Below are 19,925 nucleotides of genomic sequence, written 5' to 3'. Positions count from 1 at the left end.
AGGAATGAAATAATGGGCTGTTGGAAAAGTCATGATGTACTTTTCTGTGTAAAAATGTGTCATGACATTTCCGACAACCCAGAGATGCAGATCTAACTGCCAACTTCAGTCTCATGATCCTTAGAATGTCCTTTAATATTCTTTTGTTTAACAAAAATAATTGACCATTTGCCCCAAAGGGCAAGCATGGTTTGATTGGAAAGAGTTGGAAAAGATCCAAAACAAGTGAACACTATTTCGTTTAAACAGTAAGACATCTTGGTAAAAAGGATGCATTCTAGGAATACAATTTTCTTGTAAAAATGTTGTTAGATGTGCATTATAAAAACAAATTCAGTGCAGATTCCATGAAATGAAATAACACGTTCAAATAAGGAAGTACTAGACAAACAGTGGCACAACAACAGAAAGTGATGACATCATATTTGTGGAGAACACATTCCAGTTGAGGCTGGATCCTGGGTTGAAGTGATTAGAGGGTTGATTACAGAGACCAAGCAAGGCCAGGCCCTTAGGGCAGCTCAAAAGATCAGTTAGCTCTGAAGTTCTCCCTCTTGTCAAATTGTACAGAAGCTGTAATCATTTCCTGTATTTGGACTAAGCTGAGAGTATGGACATTGGGGTAAAATGTAGAACAGTATCTAGGTAGGTAATAATCCAGGAAGCAAGGGCCCCAAACCGAGAAAATACTAGATATTAATTGCCAGGGAAAAGGCAAAAAAAAAATCATTTGGTAGTCTGGAGTAGAGATGAAAGGGAAGTCTTTGAGTTCAAGGAGGGTGCCCCCTGCAGGCTGTGTATATAAATGTATTTCCTATGTCTGCTATTCAAAAAAGAAAGATAAAGAAAAAATGGATTTGCATTGACTCTGAGTAAAATACAACCCAGTAAAGACCATGGTTTAGAAATCAAGAAGAAAATAAAGACGATGCTGTAATAAGTAAATTTGGGCAACCCATAGTAACACAGTGGTAATACAGTGCTTGGTGATGCTGAAGCCACATGGGAGTGTGGTGCACAGGTCTCCCGGTACACACTTGGTCTGTGTGTGTGTGTGTGTGTGTGTGTATACACGTGCCCATGATCCTGGCTGATTGAGGCTGAGGTGAATCACTATATGAAGATCTTGTTGGCGTTGCCTGTCTCTGTCTCTGTGTCTTTCTCTTATGGAAGAAATAAATACTCCCCGCCCCCCCATTAAAGAGGTAAATGTGATGGATAGTGACTTATTGGTCATAGGAGACATGTTTCCTGGCATTGAAGTCTTTCGAGTTTTCCTATGGGGCTTCCCAAAAGATATGATGTAACCCAGCATCCCTGATTATGGTAGTAGGAGTTAGCACAAATAGGTCTTCAGCATATTTACTTAGCAACCAGCATCTCCATGGAACATTTTCCAGTGAGGTCACACTGCCCTGAGAGTTGGCATTTTTTTTTAGCATTTTTCTGTCTCCTGTCTACCATAAAAACACTAAAGGAAATTTGCCTTCTCATATTACCTCAATAATATAATTGCATGGGCTGCTTACCTGTGAAAATATCTTTTCAACTGCTATTTCCTGAAACTTTCAATAGAAGACTATTCTTTCTATAGGTATGGGTCAAAGACATAAAGTAGTGGGACCAGCAGTTAGCGTAAATGGCTACGTCGCTGGACTCCCATGTAGTCAACCGCTGTTCGAGTCCCGGACCCGGCGGCTTAAACTCACGCTGGGCGTGTGTGCGTGCATGCCCCAGATTCCGAGAAGAGAGTGGAGGAGAAGGGATTGCGGTGTGGCCATCCCCCCTGGGGGCGATTTCTCACTTTCTGTCTCTCTGTCTCTCTCTGTCTGTCTGGTGAGCACACGCGCCCTATAGCAAAAACCTCTCCAAAAGAAAAAAATGACATAAAGTAGCTAACATTTACTGACTCTGTCTAGGTCTTGTTAGTGTTCATGTATATTTATGCATACTGGACCAGTTATTTCTCAAAGGAACCTTAAAAGGCAAGAAATATTTTTATCCCAACTTTAAACTTATATTTAAATAAACAGATGAGGGCAATGCAACCAGCAAATGAAAGTCAGAATTTGAATCCAGAATACCTCACTCCAGAGTGTGCCTCTGTAACTGTTAAACCGCCTCTCAGTTGTGTCTCATTATTATATAAGTTGTATATACTGATATACATTAAACTTAGAAATTCATTATCAGAATCTACAATGGGGGTAAAGGGTTTTGTTGTTGTTTTTAATGGATAAATTGTGGATAGAGAGCAATTTTGTCTATCAGTCTGTGGATGGGTAGAAAAGGCAGATGAACACAGCTGTTCTGATAGTCTCATTTGGTGTGGCAGGGAATTAATGAAAGTAAGAGCGTTGCACCTGGTAGGAGGAAAGGTGCTAGGACAAGGAAAGATCTTGAAGAAAAGAACTATGAATGCAATTAAAAAAAGCTCTTCATAGTTCAGTGTATTGCTTAGAGTAGTGAGTTCCATTGAAAATGGGGAATTTTGGCTCTGGAGAAAGCCCAAGATCCAATTTAAAAAAAAAGATTTGCTTAGTTTTGTTTATTATTATTTTTTAATTTGCTGTAGGTCACATACACTCAGCAGAGATAGAAATAGACGCAAAGAGAGAAAGTGAGAAAGCAAGCCTCCAGGTGCAGTACTTGAACTTTGGTTGGCCATGTGGGAGTCTAGCGCCTTAATCACTATGCCACCTGATGGCCCAAAGATTCAGTTCTTAAAAGAGCCTTTTAAGTTTTGCAGTCAAATTCATTGGAAGGAAAGTCACAAAGGCAACAATATGACTTGAGTCTTTACAAGAAAATTGTCCTCATTCCAACATATGCACTTTTGTGCTCACACACAATGATAGGAACACATGAAACTAGGGGATTAGCCAGGACTTCAGACTGTAGGAACTAACAGAACATAGCTAAAGAACCCCTTCCAAGTGTCTTCAACTATCCTGGCTTGCTCCAGGCTTAACCCATCTTTGTTTAAGGAATTACTGACTTTTGTCTGTCATTATTAGCATCATTATTTTTCCCAGTTTTGACCAGAGAGAGAAAGGGAAAGCGAGAAAGAAAGCCACCTTATCTGAGACTGAAACCACCCTCAGTCATGTGGGAGTCAAGTGCCCCAACCACCATGCAGCCTGCCAGCCCCCCAACTCATCTTTGAAGATCATCGTACAACGCTAATAGAGGGAGACCCAAATTGGAAAAGAGCTGTATGGGAGTTGTTGATTTTTCAATTTCCAGTTAAATGCTGTGCTTGGCAGAAAACAAAGTTTACTTCGAATGAAATGATTTGGACTAAATAGGGCCTTAGTTGGTAGGGTTTATTTTCTCCAGGTGTTTAAAAAGAATTGTGGTTATTGTACCTCTTATAATTTCAGAGGAGGCTAAACTTGTTAATAGAAGTGATATAAAGGATGAAAGAATAGAAAGCCTCTATGATGACGGTACTTTTTAGATAATCCAAAATAAAATTTTGTGATTAAAAAATTTTTTTCCTTACATTCTTCTTGTAATCAAATAAAGTAACCAGAGATGTAGGAATACACAATCTCCTCTCAATAGGGTTAAGTAAAAAGCCACTCTTCACCCCCAAATTGGACCTTATTCAAAAATAGTATATCATTACTAGTTTAAGAATCTCCTTTGTTTCTTTGATAGAAACTAAGTAGAATTTTTTGTATTTTTGAGAAGTTGGTTTTTATGCATTAATTATAAAAATAAATGTTACTTGTAGAAAAAGTTAATACTCGCATCTCTCAAAGATACTGGGTTGTTGGAAAATTCATGATGCATTTTTGCATAAAAAAATAGAAAAATGTGTCATGACTTTTCTGACAACCCAATAGTAATTCCTTGATGCCATCTAATTTAGGGAGACTTTTTACCAAATAGAATTTCCAGGCTTTAGGAACTGTCTTTAGGTTCTAACCCTCAAGTAAGATGTTGTACTCTGTATATTTATTGCTACATAGTTATTACAAAAAAAAAAAAAAATGGGGCCAGCATGTGATTAAGATGCTGGATTCCCAAATGGCAGGACATGATTTGAGTCTGAGACACGGCGGCTTGAAAATCATACCATGTGCGTGTGCATGCATGCCCAGAGCACTGAGAGGAGAATGGAGGAGAAGGGATTGTGGCATGGCCATCCCTTCTTCCCCTCCAGTGAGTTATTTCTCTGTCTCCTGTGAGCATATGCTCCCTATGGCAAAAACCTAAAAAAAAACAACAACAAAAAACTCTGAAGTACTTTCCCTATTATCAGTTTAACAGTCATAAGTTATGGAGCATAAAATTTCTGCGTCTCTTTGAAGGTAGGCATGTAGCAAAGATAATTAACATGAGTTCAACATGTAAATATTTATAAAAACTGGTCCCTGCCTGACCCCTGAAAGTGGCTTCAGCTAAAACTCTTAGTAAAAAACCAAAATTGTGTTTAAACTTAAATTTTAATGTTACATTGAGTCATGTAAATGTATATATCCTTATGTCATCAAAGTTAGCAATGAGCTATCATCACCAGTTTCTTAGAAGACATTTCCCGTATGTTATTTGTTCTGGTGATTGCTGTTTCTTTTGAAGTAACAACACTGGGCTTCTCTTTTATTTGAATGGCATTGTTTAATTAGTGTGTTTGGAAAGATATATAATTAATTAAATGATGGAAATTTAACTGTAGTTTTCATTCATCAGGAAAAAAATTCTTTTTAATTTAAGAGCAAGGTTAAAATCTTAAAAGGGGATTTTAATTTTCTAAGGCTTTTTTAGAATAATTTACCTTTTTAAATTTATTATTATTATTATTTAAATATTTCCAGAGAAAGATGGGGGTGGGGGTGAAAAAGCAAGTCTCCAGATCTGGGACTCAAACCATGGTCAGCCATGTGTGAGGTCAGAGCCCTTAACCACCATGCCACCTGCCAGCTCCTTATTTTCTGAATTTTAAAAATTATAATTTTAAGGGCCAGCTCTATAGCCTAGTGGTTAAGGAAGATAGATCTCACATGACTGACTATGTGGTTTGAGTCCTAAACTTTGTGGCTTGAGAAACAGTCTGGGCTTGGGAACCAGCAGTTAGCGTAATGGCTATGTCGCTGGACTCCCACGTAGTCGACCGCGGTTTGCGTCCCGGACCTGGTGGCTTAAAACTCACGCCGGGCTCGTGTGCGTGCGTGCCCAAGATCCCGAGAGGAGAATGGAGGAGAAGGGATTGCGGGTGACCATCCCCCTGGGGGTTGATTTCTCGCTTTCTGTCTCTCTCTGTCTGGCGAGCGCACGCACCCTATAGTGAAAATCTCTCCAAAAAAAAAAAGAAAAAGAAAAAAAGAAAAAGAAACAATCTGTGCTTTGGGGGCCAGCAATTGGCGTAATGGCTATGTTACTGGACTCCCATGTAGTTGACCGCGGTTTGAGTCCTGGACCTGGTGGCTTAACCTCACGCTGGGGTCGTGTGCGTGCGTGTCCACGATCCTGAGAGGAGAATGGAGGAGAAGGGATTGTGACATGGCCATCCCCCCTGGGGGTGATTTCTCATTTTCTGTCTCTCTGGCGAGCACACGCACCCTATAGCAAAAACCTTTCCAAAAAAAAAGAAAACTTAAAATATCAGGGACCAGCCAATGGCGTAATGGTTACATCACTGGATTCCCACCTAGTCCACCATGTTTTGAGTCCCAGACCTGTTGGCTTAAACTCATGTTGGGCGCATGTGTGTGTATGTGCTGAAAATCTCAAGAGGAGAATGGAGGAGAAGGGATTGTGGCATGGCCATCTCCCCCCATGGGGGTGATTTCTTGCTTTCTCACATGTGCTCCACTGGAGAGAAAGAGACAGACAGAAAATCTCTAAAATCTCTCTAAAAAATAAAAGTAAAAAACTTAAAATTTCTTCTAAGGCAGATCTGCCAGCAACAGCTTCCCTTAGTTTTTGTTTTCTTTCTTTTTAACACTTTGAAGGATAATTTCATAGGGTGCAGAATTTTCAGTTTATACAAGTTGAACATCTTTATTCCAAAAATCTGGAATCTGAAGTGTTCTAAAACATTTTTGAGCACTGACATGACACCACAAGTGAAAAAGTGTATACCTGACCTCATATGATGGGCTGTACTCAAAACACTGTAATACAGGGGCTAGCAGGTGGAGGTGTGGTTGAGGGCCCTGGACTCCACATAGCCAACTGTGGTTCGAGTCCCAGACCTGGTGGCTTGCTTTCTTACTTTTCTTCTCTTAAAGTAAATAAATAAATAAATTTAAATAATATAATTCTTAAAAAAATAAAATACTGTAATACAAAAATACTGTACAAAATTATCCTCAGGCTGTATGTATAAGGTGTATATGATTTTGTTTTTAGACTTGGATCCCACCTCCAAGATACCTCATCATATATATGTAAATATTCAAAAATCCGATTTTATGCTTGGAGAGTATAGTCTAGCAATTGTCTTATATAAGTATGTACAATGTGTCTTCATTCTTTTTTAACTTTGTGTAATAGCTCTTTGTTTGGATGAGACCGTTTATTATCTAATTTCCTGTAAATACGAGTGGGTTGTTTCTGATATTTTGTTACTATAAATAATGCTTCAGTTAGTAACTATGAATGTATAGAATTTCATAAAGGAAGGTGTTTATTTACAGAAGTTGCCAAATAGCACTCTGTGAGTTATAACATTTTGTACTTCTATTAATAGTGTATGAGACTGCTTGTTTCTCCACATCGTGATCAAAAGACTACTTTCAGCTTTTTGAGTTTTGTTAGTCTGATAAGTGAGAAATTACATACTTCAATATAGCTGGCTTTTTTTTTTTTTTTTTTTTTAAGGTTTCTTTCTTTCTTTTGAGAGAGAAAAGGGTAAGTCATCACATCTTCTAGAGATTGTGATGCTGCAGCCACTCCACCTCCCTGTCTTCCATATGCCTTTTAGCATTGTAGAGCACTGTGCTACTGATAATGCGACTGCAGCTAGTCCCATTTTTAAAAATAAGCTTTATTTTAGAAATTTTTAGATTTATGAAAACGTGCAAAGGTGGTGCAAGCAAGTCCTGTATACCTCTCACCCAATTTTAGTTTCTTCTAACTACTGTTATCATCTTGCATTACTGATGTACTTGTGTCAAAACTAAGGAACATTGGTACATTATTATTATCCAAACCCCGGATTTTATTCTGATTTTCTCTCAACATAGCTAATTTGAAATTTTTATTGTAAACAAAGCTCTGTGTCTATTATATATGTTTAGGTGCTGTTTGCATTTTTTTTGGTGAAGGGTTTTTGTTTAGTACATCTGGAAAGAATGCATATACAAAAAATTGAGACATGAGAAAGCATTGTTTCAACACTAATGAACCTACCAGAATTAGGATTTGGGGAAGGTGGAAAAGATTACCTAAATATTTTTAGAAATTGGAAACTGCAACCAAAATAAGCTGGTAAAATCTCTATTAACACTTATGAAGTCTTCATAAGACTCCTCCCATGATTTTTATTAAACTAGAGCGCCTCAATTGGCTGCCGTAGGTTTCCTTATATGTAAAACAGAAAAGGGATTCCCCTGACTGGACCCCATGTTGTTAAATGTCCTCACCTTCCCCACCCTACCCCCAGCTTCTTAATGAAGCAGCCTCCATCCTCATAACTTGAAAGAGGATATGGCGCACTCCATAGACATCTATCTGTCTTCTAGCACCACCCCTTGTATTTCCTCTGTATACCAGGTCTTTGACTGTGAACACCTTATCATACACTATTGAGCTGCAAATCTAGGCTAAGCATATAAGCAATGACTGGTAGGGGAAAAAAAAAATCTTTTAATCATGAACTCAACCCATTTGGTGTCTTTCAAAAGATGCAGTACTTTTCTTAATTTATCAGTGAAAGTTAGAAATTAACTTCCAAAAAAATCAGCAAATGGCAAACGAGTTTCCTTGAAAGTCACAGTCATTCATATATTGCATCCTTGAAAAGAGGAGGGTCAAGACAGGTTCCACCTACTTTCATGAGTTTCATCAAATACTGGATCTACTCAAGAGTGGAGAGAAAAGACAACCTTCAAAAAGGAGTATGTTATTAAATGAGGCATTCACTATATTCCTTCCTAAGAGCACCAGTTGGAGAACGTGTTTTCTAAACTAGAACTAGAAAGTGGAATGTGGAATCAATCCATCCTCTTCCCCCTCAGGGCTGTGTACTGGTTAATGAATTAAAAAAAAAAAAAAAAAAAAAAAAACAAACCCCCCCATCCCCCCCCCCCCCCAAAAAAAAATGAGGAAACAAAAACAAAAAGCACTAAGATGTCCCAGATTACTTTCCAGAGTGGAAGCAGGGAGCAGCTTCAGTAATTCAAATTAGTCTATTAGGAGTCATCACAAGCATGCCTTGCTTTCAAACAAACCAAAACAAAAAAATTTTTTTGAAACAACAAAACAAAAACTAATACTGATCACTTTCCTAACAATACACAATTACTCAAAATTAACTAGTATCGGAAGGGGGAAGTAGGGGAGTCATACCTATGGGCCTGTCTCACATGAGTGCATGTGGGTAGGTGCAGGGCATTTGTCACTATAGCAAATATGAATTTTACTTTTTAGTTTGATTTAAATACTGCTTTTAGTATGATGCCCACACCAGTTGTACAGAAGGGCTCTGAGAGTCGCTCATAGCAGCATATACCTGCAGCTCTTCTTGGGTTCTGGAGGCTCCAGAACAGCCAGTATTGCTTCATCAAATACGTTCTTTAGACCTTTCTGTGTGAGTGCAGAACACTCCACGTACTTGACAGCCTTCAGGTCACCAGCCAGCTTTGCAGCAGTCTCTGGAGTGACAGGCTTCTGTTTGTTTTTGGCAAGTTTCTCAACAGTAGAGGGATCATCTCTGAGATCAACCTGGGTCCCAACAAGCAAGAAATGAGTCTTTGTTCAGAGATGAGTTATCTCAGCACCCACTTTTCTTTCACATTTTCAAATGAGAATGGAGAAACCACAGAAAAACAAACTAGAAATACATCTGTTTGTGGCTAACTCCATGTTTGTAATCTGTCATGATCCTCTTACCCTGCTGTATCAAAAAGCCCAGGAGTAAATGACTCTTCACCAATCATAGCTATACTGCATAGTTGTCAAAAACAATTGGTATATGTTCAGATGGAAATTTGTTGTATAGGGGGATATCAAGAGACATGTTTTACCAACAGCACCATTGCCCACAACACACTTAATTGTCTGCATTGCTGAAATATTTGTATATCCACTTTAAATATTTCTAATTTGGTGCTGACTTCAGCTTCTCCACTGGGGCATTGGTGCTGTTTGCGTTTTTATACTCTGAACTATCCTTTACCTAATTTTCTCTAGAGTTGTTAGAAAGCAGCAAGAAAGGGAGACTCTGAAGAAGACTAAGGAAAGGCATAATTAGAGAATAAAAGGGTCATTATCTTTACAAACCTGACCTTTTAAATTATTTTAAAATGTATTCTAATTCTAGGTAATTTGGAAGAATCTAAGTAAGGAATCCTGGATACTGATCTTCAGGATCTTTTGGTAAATGAGCTCTAACCTAGACTTGTATGCTAATTCAGAACCTTGGAGAGCTCCAAGCAGAGGCGATGATATTTGAGTTGCTTCTGAACTCAGAAAATTATTAGCTATCTTGAAAGTTATTGGTATTTGAAGCCTGAAGGTCTTAAAGGTTTAAAAAATTTTAAAGTTCAGTATATTTTACATTAGACACAAGTTAAAGTTTTTACCATTTTAGAGTAAAGACTGGGTATCGAGCAGTGGTTCTCAAAACATAGTACAGCATCACTTGGGAACTTGTTAGAAATGCAAATTCATAAGGCCACATGGCAGTCCCTTCTAGTCTATTCTCCTCTTGGGATCTTGGGCATGCATGCGTACACACACGGCTTGAGATTTCAGCCACCAGGTTTGGGACTCGAACTGCGGTTGACTACATGGGAGTCTAGTGACATAACCATTACGCCATCTACTGGTCCCAAGGACACAAATAACTTTTAAGTGGTAAACTAAACGAACTTGTTCTCTTTTTAATTTTTAGTGATTTGTAAAAACAAATCCTTGAGTGCATGGTTATTTTTTGTACATTTTAATCAGCTCACAATGATTTCTTTTAATATATAGATTAATCTTTTTTGAATTATTATTTAATATAATTTGTAACTTAAACATATATGTCTGAAATCAAACAAAAGCAGCCTTTCTTGTCTGTATCTTTGCTCTCTTACAAGGAATTTTTTTTATTAATGCTGCTGTGATTAGAATGGTTTAATTTAGCTTCTTTGTGGTGTAGAAGAAAAAATACTGAGCTCTGGAAGTCAAGATCTTGAAATCTGTATTTAGCCTGCCAACATTCTTCTTCTTTTCTTTTTAAAGTTTATTTATTTTATTTGTGGCAGAGAACATGCATGAGAGAGAGATGTTCTCCACAGGTCTCATCACAGTGTGATCCCCTTTCTTTTCCCCAGCCCACCAGTCTGTCAGGATCCTGTGTATGCACACTTGCCTGACTCTTCAGGCTAACATGCGGGTCTGAACCTATGATCAGCCATGTGGCTTTAAGCACTGCAGTTCAGTTTGCTTCTGACTATTCCACCAGGCTGGGCGTTGTCAAGGTTTTAATCTCACTCTTTGATGGTGTTAGATAGGGTGTTTCCAGATCAAAATGATATAATTTTTCATTATTTGTATTAACTCGTAAATCAACTAATGTGTTTGATCTTCACCTTAACTTGCCTTTTTTTAAAAAAAAATAAAACTCCAGTAATAGTATTGGAGCAAAACTTTGCTTCTACCCTCAGGCTTTCTGTCTGGGCCAGAAAATTAAATAGACATAAAACAGATGAATAGGAAAAAACCATACAGATTTTTATGTCTGAATGGGACCCCATATGCAAATAAAGACCCAAAAAGTGGATGGACTCATGTGCTGATATACTAGGTTGAGCAAAGAAGAATTTCCCAGTTGTGGGAAATTAAGTAAAATATACAGGGAAATTAATGGAAGACAAAAGTTATTTTAAGAAGGTTTCTATGTACTAATTTGTCTTGGCCCCAACTCCCTATCTCTGTGGAAAGAATATTTCTTTCCTTCTGGTATGGGAAGGGCATCCTTCATATAGGAGTTGTATCTCCTGTTTTGAGGAAGAAAGTGAGAGATCACAGTACCCTTCTTGCACTTGCTGATTTTCAAGTATCTTTAGCTAAAAATAAACTTTATGTCAGAGTGGCATATTTTGGAATAACTCATTTTCTCACCCTTATCTACTAGAAAGAGGAAAATGAGGGAGGAAGAGGAGGAGAGTTAAAAGAAGGCGAAAAATTCAAAATGGATTTTTTTTGGGAAAATTATGAACAGTTCAAGGAAAGGGAATTATATGACTAATTGAACATCTGGGTTCTGGTCTGTGACTGCACCTAGCAACTATTAACTTTCAAGATTTTTTTTTTACTCCCCCTCTTTTAATGGAGGAGAGCAACAAATATGTAATTTGGATAAGCTAATTAGAGTCTAGATCTCCTAGTATATTGTTGTGTATCCTAGTTTTTCTCTTGAAGAGTGGTACATAGATTTAAGAAATTATTAGATTCAGGACACACTTATTCTGAGCATCCCTCTTCTTTCTAATATTGATATATTAGGAATCCTCAATAATACTGAAGTTTAGGAAAAAATCAGCTTATAAAGGACAGACTCTGAAAGTACAATAGTAAGTACTGTCTTCATTATTCCTGCCTTTAGTGTCTGGAGACTATTTTCTTTGATTCCTGTTCGTAAAACAAACGATGTTAGGTGAAAAAGTGTTTCCTATTTAAAATGGAGTAATTTTAGTGGTTTAAAAAAATTAAAGTCAGGAATTGCTTTTTTTTATATTACTTCATCCAGTTGTTAGAGATGTGAGAGGAGAAAGTATATAAGGCAGATTTTCACTCAGTATGAGAAACAGCTGTCAAACAGTACATGTGTTTGCTCTCCCCCACTGTAAGTATTCAGGCTAGATTTGCCAGCTTTTTCCTAAAGTGTTTTATAACTTTGGTTTCTGTTCATTTTTTTTTCCTTCGTGAGAAAGAAGTAGGCCTCCAATGGGTCCTCACAGCCTGATTCACTCTCCTTACCCTCTAGCATATAGGTATCTGCTTAGCCATGTGGCTACCCAGGGCAATCTTTAAAGCATTGCTCTCAAGAAAATCCTACCTCCTGCTCTGGAGAGAAATTCCTGCTTTAGAAATTTTTATTCTTAACTGTATTTCTTTTGAATTTTAAAGTTACTTTTTGTTTAAAATTTCTTCACTCTGTGGGACCAGTAGATGATGTAATGGTTATGTCGCTCCCACATAGTTGACTGGGTTTGAGTCCTGGGCCCAGCAGCTTAAAACTGACACCGGCATGTGTGCATGCGAGCCAAAAATCCCAAGAGGAGACTGGAGGAGAAGGACTGCGACATAGCCATCCCCCCTCGGGGGTGATTTCTCACTTTCTGCCTCTCTGTCTCTATCTCTCTGGCACACCCACACACCCTATAGCAAAAATCTCTCAAAAAAAAAGAAAAAAAATTTTCTTCCTTCTCTCAGGGCCAATGAATAGTGGACTCGTTATCGTGTACTATCGATGACCACGGTTTAGTTTATTTTCAGGATCTTGGTGTAGATTAGCTTATTCGATGCATTGTGGACTAGTATTTCCCATCACTCTACACTGTGGGGAGAGAAGTGCAGAGGTCTGTTCTTGGTCATCACGTGTGTAAACTGTTGTTCGGTATGCCTGCAAGTTTTGAAAAGTGAGGATATGTACATGGATGACCATCGTATGGAGCTTCTTTGACACATTTTTGTATTAATTGTAGTTTCTGAACAAACATGCTCAGATGTTGTGTGGTACATTTTTCCTCCTTTAGTTCAAGCAGCTTTTTCAGCTTATCAGTGTAATACACATATGGGATTTCCATCTCCTTCATGGCAGATTTTTCAGATCTTTTGGTATATGTGGTCTATATTCTATGGATGCGTTTGTGAGTATTGATGTGTATTCTCTAGTCACTCTCTTTTTGATGGCAGGTTGGACTTTCTTTTCCCCCCCTGGAGCCATTCAGTATGACACCTGGAAGGATAGGAAGAACATGAAGGATTATTGTCAGATTTAACTTTAAGAGGGTTTTGCTCCTTTGTATGGGAAGTTGAATGGTACTCATCAGTAACACACAATACCCAGCAGTGGGATGAGTCCCTTTCAGAGAACTAAAATTAGTAACTATGTACCCAAGTATGGGTTTTACTATGCTATTTTAACTGGAAATGTTTAGAACTGTTGATATAATCAAGGGAAAAATAAAGTTCTGCCTTAGAATTTAGAGCCTTGAAATAAAGCTTGAATGGGACCAGCAGTTGGCATAATGGCTATGTCGCTGGACTCCTATGTAGTCGACTGAGGTTCGAGTCCTGGACCCAGTGGCTTAAACTCACAATGGGCATGTGTGTGTGCGCGCCCAGGATCCCTAGAGAAGAATGGAGGAGAAGGGATTGAGGCATGGCCATCCCCCCCCCGGGGGGGGGGTGATTTCTTGCTTTCCGTCTTTCTGTCTCTCTGTCTTTTTGGTGAGCGCATGCATCCTATAGCAAAAACGTCTCCAAAAAAAAGGCTTGAAATTTGGAGTGAACTAATGGAAACTTCCTTTTGGCAAATGATAAATAATTTTTTTAGAATTATTTATCTATTATTTTTTTTAATTTGCTGCAGAGCATGTGCTCTCACCCGAGAAAGGAAAGTGAGAAAGCAAACTGCCAGGCCAAGCCTGGAACTCAACTGCAGTTGGCCATATGGGAGTCCAGTGCCTCAACCACCACCACACTGCCTGCTGGCCCCTGTGGTGAAATACGTAAATACTTTTAATCTGAAGGTTGGGAACTACACAAGTTGCTAAAATAAACCAAAAAAAAAAAGGATTCTTTTTTTCTTTTTAAAGTTTCTTTCATTTATTCATGAGCTAGAGAGAGAACATCCCCAACAGAGTCTTCATGCCACTGTCTACCCCCAGCTTCAGCCTGCCTCATATTGTGGACATGCTCATGCCCTGCATTTTCAAGGAGGACTCTGTACAAACTCAGAGCCTTCCAATGTGGGTCAGCCTCTCAGAGCATTGCGTTACCGCTGTCATGGCCCCTGTTGTAAGGATTCTTACTGCCTTTGAACTGGAACTGAAACTCTCAGTATTTTACTTTTTTCTTCCTAGTTTCCATTGCTTTGCAACTATGGTGTTTCATGACCTGTATTATAGTAAGTGGCTTTTTTTTTTTTTTTTTTTTTTTTTACCTCTTTGCCCCCATCATTAACTGTGTTACTGCCACTGTGTCTTGTTCTATTGTTTTTATTTTTTAATTTACATTTTATTTCTTATCAAAGCAATAGTTATATCATTAGGCTTAATTACACTTTTTTTCTATAAATATCAGATTCTTCACTCCGAGACTATGTTCAAATAATTCTTTTGGTATTTATCTTCAGAATTCTACATAATAGCTTTATATTTCTAAACTTTTAAAGTTTTTTTAGTATTATCTTTGACTTTCTTACTATTTAAGGTGAAAATTTAGTTCTCTCACTTCTTTTTCTTCTTAGAGAAGCATGCTTCCCCTATCCTCTTTTTTTTTTTTTTTTGGCTATATTTATGTTATTAAATCAGCATTCAGTGTACAGTAGTACAGTTATGTGGCTATTTAGTCACTGAAATAAATACTTAACAATGATTATATTTTCTTCTTTGTTTGGGTTTTATTATCAAGGGAGATAGTTCTTAATCTTTGTATCTGCTTTTTCTTTGTGTCTTACATAAAATTTGCCCCAAGCTTTCCAAAAGAAGTATAGCTCTCTTAATATGTTCAGATAGTTAGATAATCATTATTTATTTCTTTGGACATTTTTTCTTTGAGTCATTTATTTCGTGCTCTTTCCTGGACCAGTTGTTTTTAGGCTTGCAGCCTGGCAATTATCTGTTATCTTGGGAGTTTACATGCTTCTTGCGTGTATTTGTTTTTTCATTGGTGGGTTCCATGCTTGCTTGCTTTTAGATTTATTTACTTTATTCATTTTTTGTTATTTTTTTTAAGGTTTTTGGCATAGGACGCATGTGCTTGCTGGAGAAAGAGAGACAGTGAGAGGGAAATTGAAAAATCACCCCCTGGAGGGGATGGCCACACTACAAGTCCCTTCTGCTCCATTGTCCTCCTGAGATTTTGGACACTCATGCACATGTGCCTGGCATGGTTTTCAAACTGCCATGTCTGGAACTTAAACCACAGTTGACCATGTGGGAGTCCAGCACCTTAACCACTATTCCACCTGTTGGCCTCTATTTATTTTGTTCTAATGGAGCCATCTTCCAGTGGCTTCCTAGGATTGGGTGCACAGTAAATGAATTTTTTTTTGAGGCCTTGTATGTCTGAAATTGCTTGTATTCTAGCCTCATACTTGATAAATAAGTTGGCTAGGTAAAGAATTTTAGGCTGGAAACCTTAACTTGTCAGAATTTTGAACACGTTGTGCTATTGTCCTCCAGCCTCCAGTGTTATTAGGAAATCTGATGTTCTTCATTTTTTTTTGTTATTATATTTTATGTAGTTTAAATGTTGTGTTCTCCAAGTATTTCTTTTTTTATGGTGTCCTATTCCTGCTCTTGTTTTATAGATTCAGTACTATCTCTTTGAGAGTTTCGTTTTTCTTCTCATGGCATTGTGTTTGTTTCCTTTGAGATCCCCTTTAATACTTATTTTGCTGTCTTTTCTCAACTAAGTTACTTGACAACCTGTGTATATTTGAATGAGGCTACTTATCTATCTGTTGGTGTTTTATAGGAGAATCAGTTGGTTTTCCCGAAGCTCAATTCTTCCATCTTATTCCTGAGTGACTGACAGTGTTTTAGTTTTTATAGTTGAATTGGGGGATAGAAATGGAGCAGTGGGATGACAGTAGTGAAGAATTTCGTGGTTCAACATGTAGACTTCTACTTCCTCCTCTTTTTCCTTAATATGAAGACTTATACTTGCTCTCAATATGTCTGATGCTCCGAAGCTCATTGGCTCTCTGAATCAGATGTTGTTGATTAATTTTCTAGTTATTGGGTCATCGGGAAAGTCATGACGCATTTTCATATAGAAAAACACATCATGACTTTTCGGTGACCTAATAGATGTCATTTGGAAGGTAAAATAGTTGCCTAGTCCCCTGTATGAAAGAAAGCTCTAATTATCTGTATAAAGAATTTTAGCCAGTTTTCCTTTCTTCAGAAGTACCCTACTCTCCTTCAGAGAGCTTTCTTATTTATACCTCCCCCCATCAGCTGTTTTATATTTGGTGTTCTTTTGTCTGCTAATCAGTGTCCTTTATAACTGTAGGAGCTTGATTGATAATTCCCAAATATTGTCATCTCTGAGGATTTATGTCACTTAAGAAAATACTTCTGCTTATGTTTTAATGGGATTTTGAGACCAATGTGTGTTTATTCTGCCTTATTTACCAGAGACCATCTAGTTTGGCCCAGATTTCTACTACCTGGCCCATGGCGGTGCCAGAGTTACACAGTGCTCCATGTTGCTGAAGCCACATAGGAAGTCCCCAAGTTTACATCTCTGCGGTCTCCCTGTATACATTGGGCGCACACACACACACACACACACACACACACACACACAAGCTTGTGATCTAGGTTGGCTGAGGCTGAGGATGGGTTGTAATGTGAGGACCATGTTATGGATGTTTGTCCCCCCGTCTCTGTCTGTCTCTCTCAGAAGAAATCAATTTTAAAATAATAAAATTCCTTATATGTTAAAAAAAAAAAAAAAAAAAAGAGCCAGCCAGGGATGTGATGGATAAGGCAGCTGGAACCCACATGGCCAATTGTGCGATTTGAGCCTTTGACCCAGTTACCTACACTTGTGCCCAAAATTTGCAGTAAATGGAGAAGGGATTGCAGCGTGATTACCCTCCTTGAAAGGGACTTTCTCACTTTCCCCTCTCTTTCTCTGGCTCTGGAAAATTAAAAAAGAAGTAAAAATAAATCCTGGCTATTTGAAGGTCAGTTGCCTGTGTATGATACAGTTCCCTGTTTAATGGAAAATCACATGGTATCAAACATAACTGAGGAGGTTAGAGTCAGGCAGACAGTGATTAACATCTGTAAGTACAGAAATGGATTCATGTAAAAATTCTAAATTTATAGATTTTAAAGCAGAAAAATTCCCTATGTGTTTTTCAGTATTGTTACAAAGCCTCAAATTTAAAGCACTTTTGATAGGCTTACATTCAAGTGTGTTAGAGAGTACTTAGGCTACATGCGCTATTACATCCTAGTTGTATAAATAACAGGAAAAAAGAATGCATGACGTAAACTCTCAGTGTTGCATTCATATTTGGTAAAGGCCATGTGATGGAGACTGAAGTATAGAAAATAGAATGCTCTGGAGCCAGAAATAGTGTAGCCACTTATAAAATTAAATAATTGAGTATAGTCTATAATGTTGGGCCTTGGGAAGGTGATACATAACATTCCTTCCCCCTAAAACTTTGGAGCTAATTGAGAAACAGACATAGATATATAAAATTTCAGCTTTATTAATAAAAGTGATATTAGAAAATAATATCTAGATATACGGTCTCAATGGACTTCTATTATTTAACAGTTCAGTTAGACAAACCCACCCTACTACTGATTGATCACTTTCAGAGCAGGTCTCCATAGGGACAGAATCAACCTCTTTGAAGGAAAGAAGAAAGCACAAGAGAGCACCTACCTGGGAAGTGTGGAGCTGCTTAGATCCTCTTCCAAGTTCACTGATAAGGTTAAATCACTTCTTCCTTGGTGGAGAGACTGAAAGGTTGAGGAGAGCTAAGAATATCCTTTCTGTAGTTTTCTCTTTTGGAGATTTGAGTGGAAATATGGGGAGTTAATGTTTCCTCTTTACATGCAATACATAATTGTTTTATCATATAGTAATAATAATTTATACTCAAATGTTGTTATGAAATAATGGTAAATAACATTGTGCACTTCATTGAATTGCATGCTACTCATTTTGTACCATGCTTGCTAAATCTCTTCTAATCTGAAAATTTCTTATCATTTTTGGAGGACTCTGGGAAATTTTCTTACATTATTTATTTTTCTGGGTTTTCTGTATTTTCATTCCATTAGACAGCAGTGATTATGGTATTCATATATGAAGATGGCCAAGCACTAAGGGACATTGAGAGGTATTTTTAACTAGAGGTAATACTGCTTTGCCAGCTAATTTTAGACTAACTCTATATCCTCTGAGCTATAATCAGTCAACTTGTGAATCTCTCATATATGCAAATAGCAGATTATACCCACACTCTTACCTACACAGAAGCTGTTGCTCTCCCTGCTAGAGAGCAACCAAATTTTCCTGAGAAGTGGTAGCTATCTGGTTGCTACTGCAGGCAACTTCTGATCTGCTTTTCTTCCCATTTTCTCAGCATCATCATACACATTTGTAGATTACTTCATTTTTCTTTATTACTATTCACTTTCAATGTAGCCTCACTATAGGAACTCTATTATGTACACACCAAAGATGAACTTATTAACCTTGTTAGTATCTTAGTTTTATAGCTCTTCTACAAGGAATTTTCAACCTTCTTACCTGCCTTCTCTCCTTTTAATTTTGGGGGTGGGGGGCATTTTGCTCAGTGGTTTACTTATTTGGTTGAGTGAACTATGAAACTAACTCATTTTAAGACTTTTTCTTTTAAGCAGGAGAAGCTTCTTGGGTTTCAAAAAATGGGCTATCAGTAAACTTACAGAAAATATTCTATTTGTAGTTTAAAAGAAGCCATCATTCATTCATTCATTCATTCATTCATTCATTCATTCATTCATTCATTCATTCATTCATTCATTCATTCATTCATTCATTCATTCATTCATTCATTCATTCATTCATTCATTCATTCATTCATTCATTCATTCATTCATTCATTCATTCATTCAAGAAATGCTATTTTATACCAACTGTTTTGCCCTCTAAATTCTGTAGATATACAACTAGTATATAAGTTGTCTAATCTACTTTAAAAGAGTTTGTCTTTTTGTCTGGTAGAGAAGATAATTAATACAAGGTATAAGAAAAGGTACAGATGGAACACTTGTACCTGGTTTTTAAGCAACAGAATACTTAAATCTGTAATGATTCTCGTATAGTTTCTGAATTAAAAGGGAAATGGTAGTAACAGAATACTTACAGTGCTAGTGCAAGTCTTTGTCCTGGTTCTGATTTAACACATTGTCCGATCTCCTGTCCATTCTCACTATTAATTTTTCTAAACTATTTCCCAGCTTTTCTTGTTCCCTTCCCCTGCCTCACAAGCTGGGGTGCTGGCTTTTGTAAGAATAGAATAAGAAGATAGAGCAGATAGGAGGTGGAGGAACAAGAGGTGAGTAAGATTAGGTAGGTGTGTGAAAGATGGTCTGTAGACTTTGTATATATAGCCTTGCCCTTACATTTGAGAACTTCTATTTAACTTAGAAATTCAGTACATTAGGTTAATTCAGCTCAACATTTTCTACAATCTTTCTCTAAAATGCCTTCAGTTACCTGATATTGTTGATTATTGATGTTTAGGCTGTAAAATCAAAGATCATTTTGTCATCGTTACATGCATTTACAAGTATAATATCCCTTTATGGAGGGAAGAGTAATTTTTAGTTATCTGTATAGTTCATGGCATCCACACCATCTGTCATTGAGTTTGATACTGACTGGATTGACTTTTTTTTTTTTTTACTTTATTTTTAGTTTTACTACAGGGTTCATACACATACTCCCTAGAAAAAGAGAGAGAGGACAAGTGAGAAATCACCTTGGTGGGGTTAGCCACACTGTGATCTCTT

At 37.5% G+C, this 19,925-nt stretch overlaps 1 protein-coding gene and 1 pseudogene across 1 annotated transcript in view; one reads left to right on the top strand and one right to left on the bottom strand.

Annotated features, from left to right (window-relative positions):
• EPC2 (enhancer of polycomb 2) overlaps positions 1–19,925 on the top strand; it is a gene marked incomplete in the record, with an annotated part of 136,723 nt that overhangs the window by 76,409 nt on the left and 40,389 nt on the right.
• LOC102485222 (cell division control protein 42 homolog pseudogene) lies at positions 8,274–9,448 on the bottom strand (annotated as a pseudogene).

Source organism: Tupaia chinensis, unplaced genomic scaffold, assembly GCF_000334495.1.
Source record: "Tupaia chinensis unplaced genomic scaffold, TupChi_1.0 Scaffold000549_1, whole genome shotgun sequence".
NCBI classification, from domain to species: Eukaryota; Metazoa; Chordata; class Mammalia; order Scandentia; family Tupaiidae; genus Tupaia; species Tupaia belangeri.
This window is presented reverse-complemented; position numbering and strand designations above follow the sequence as displayed.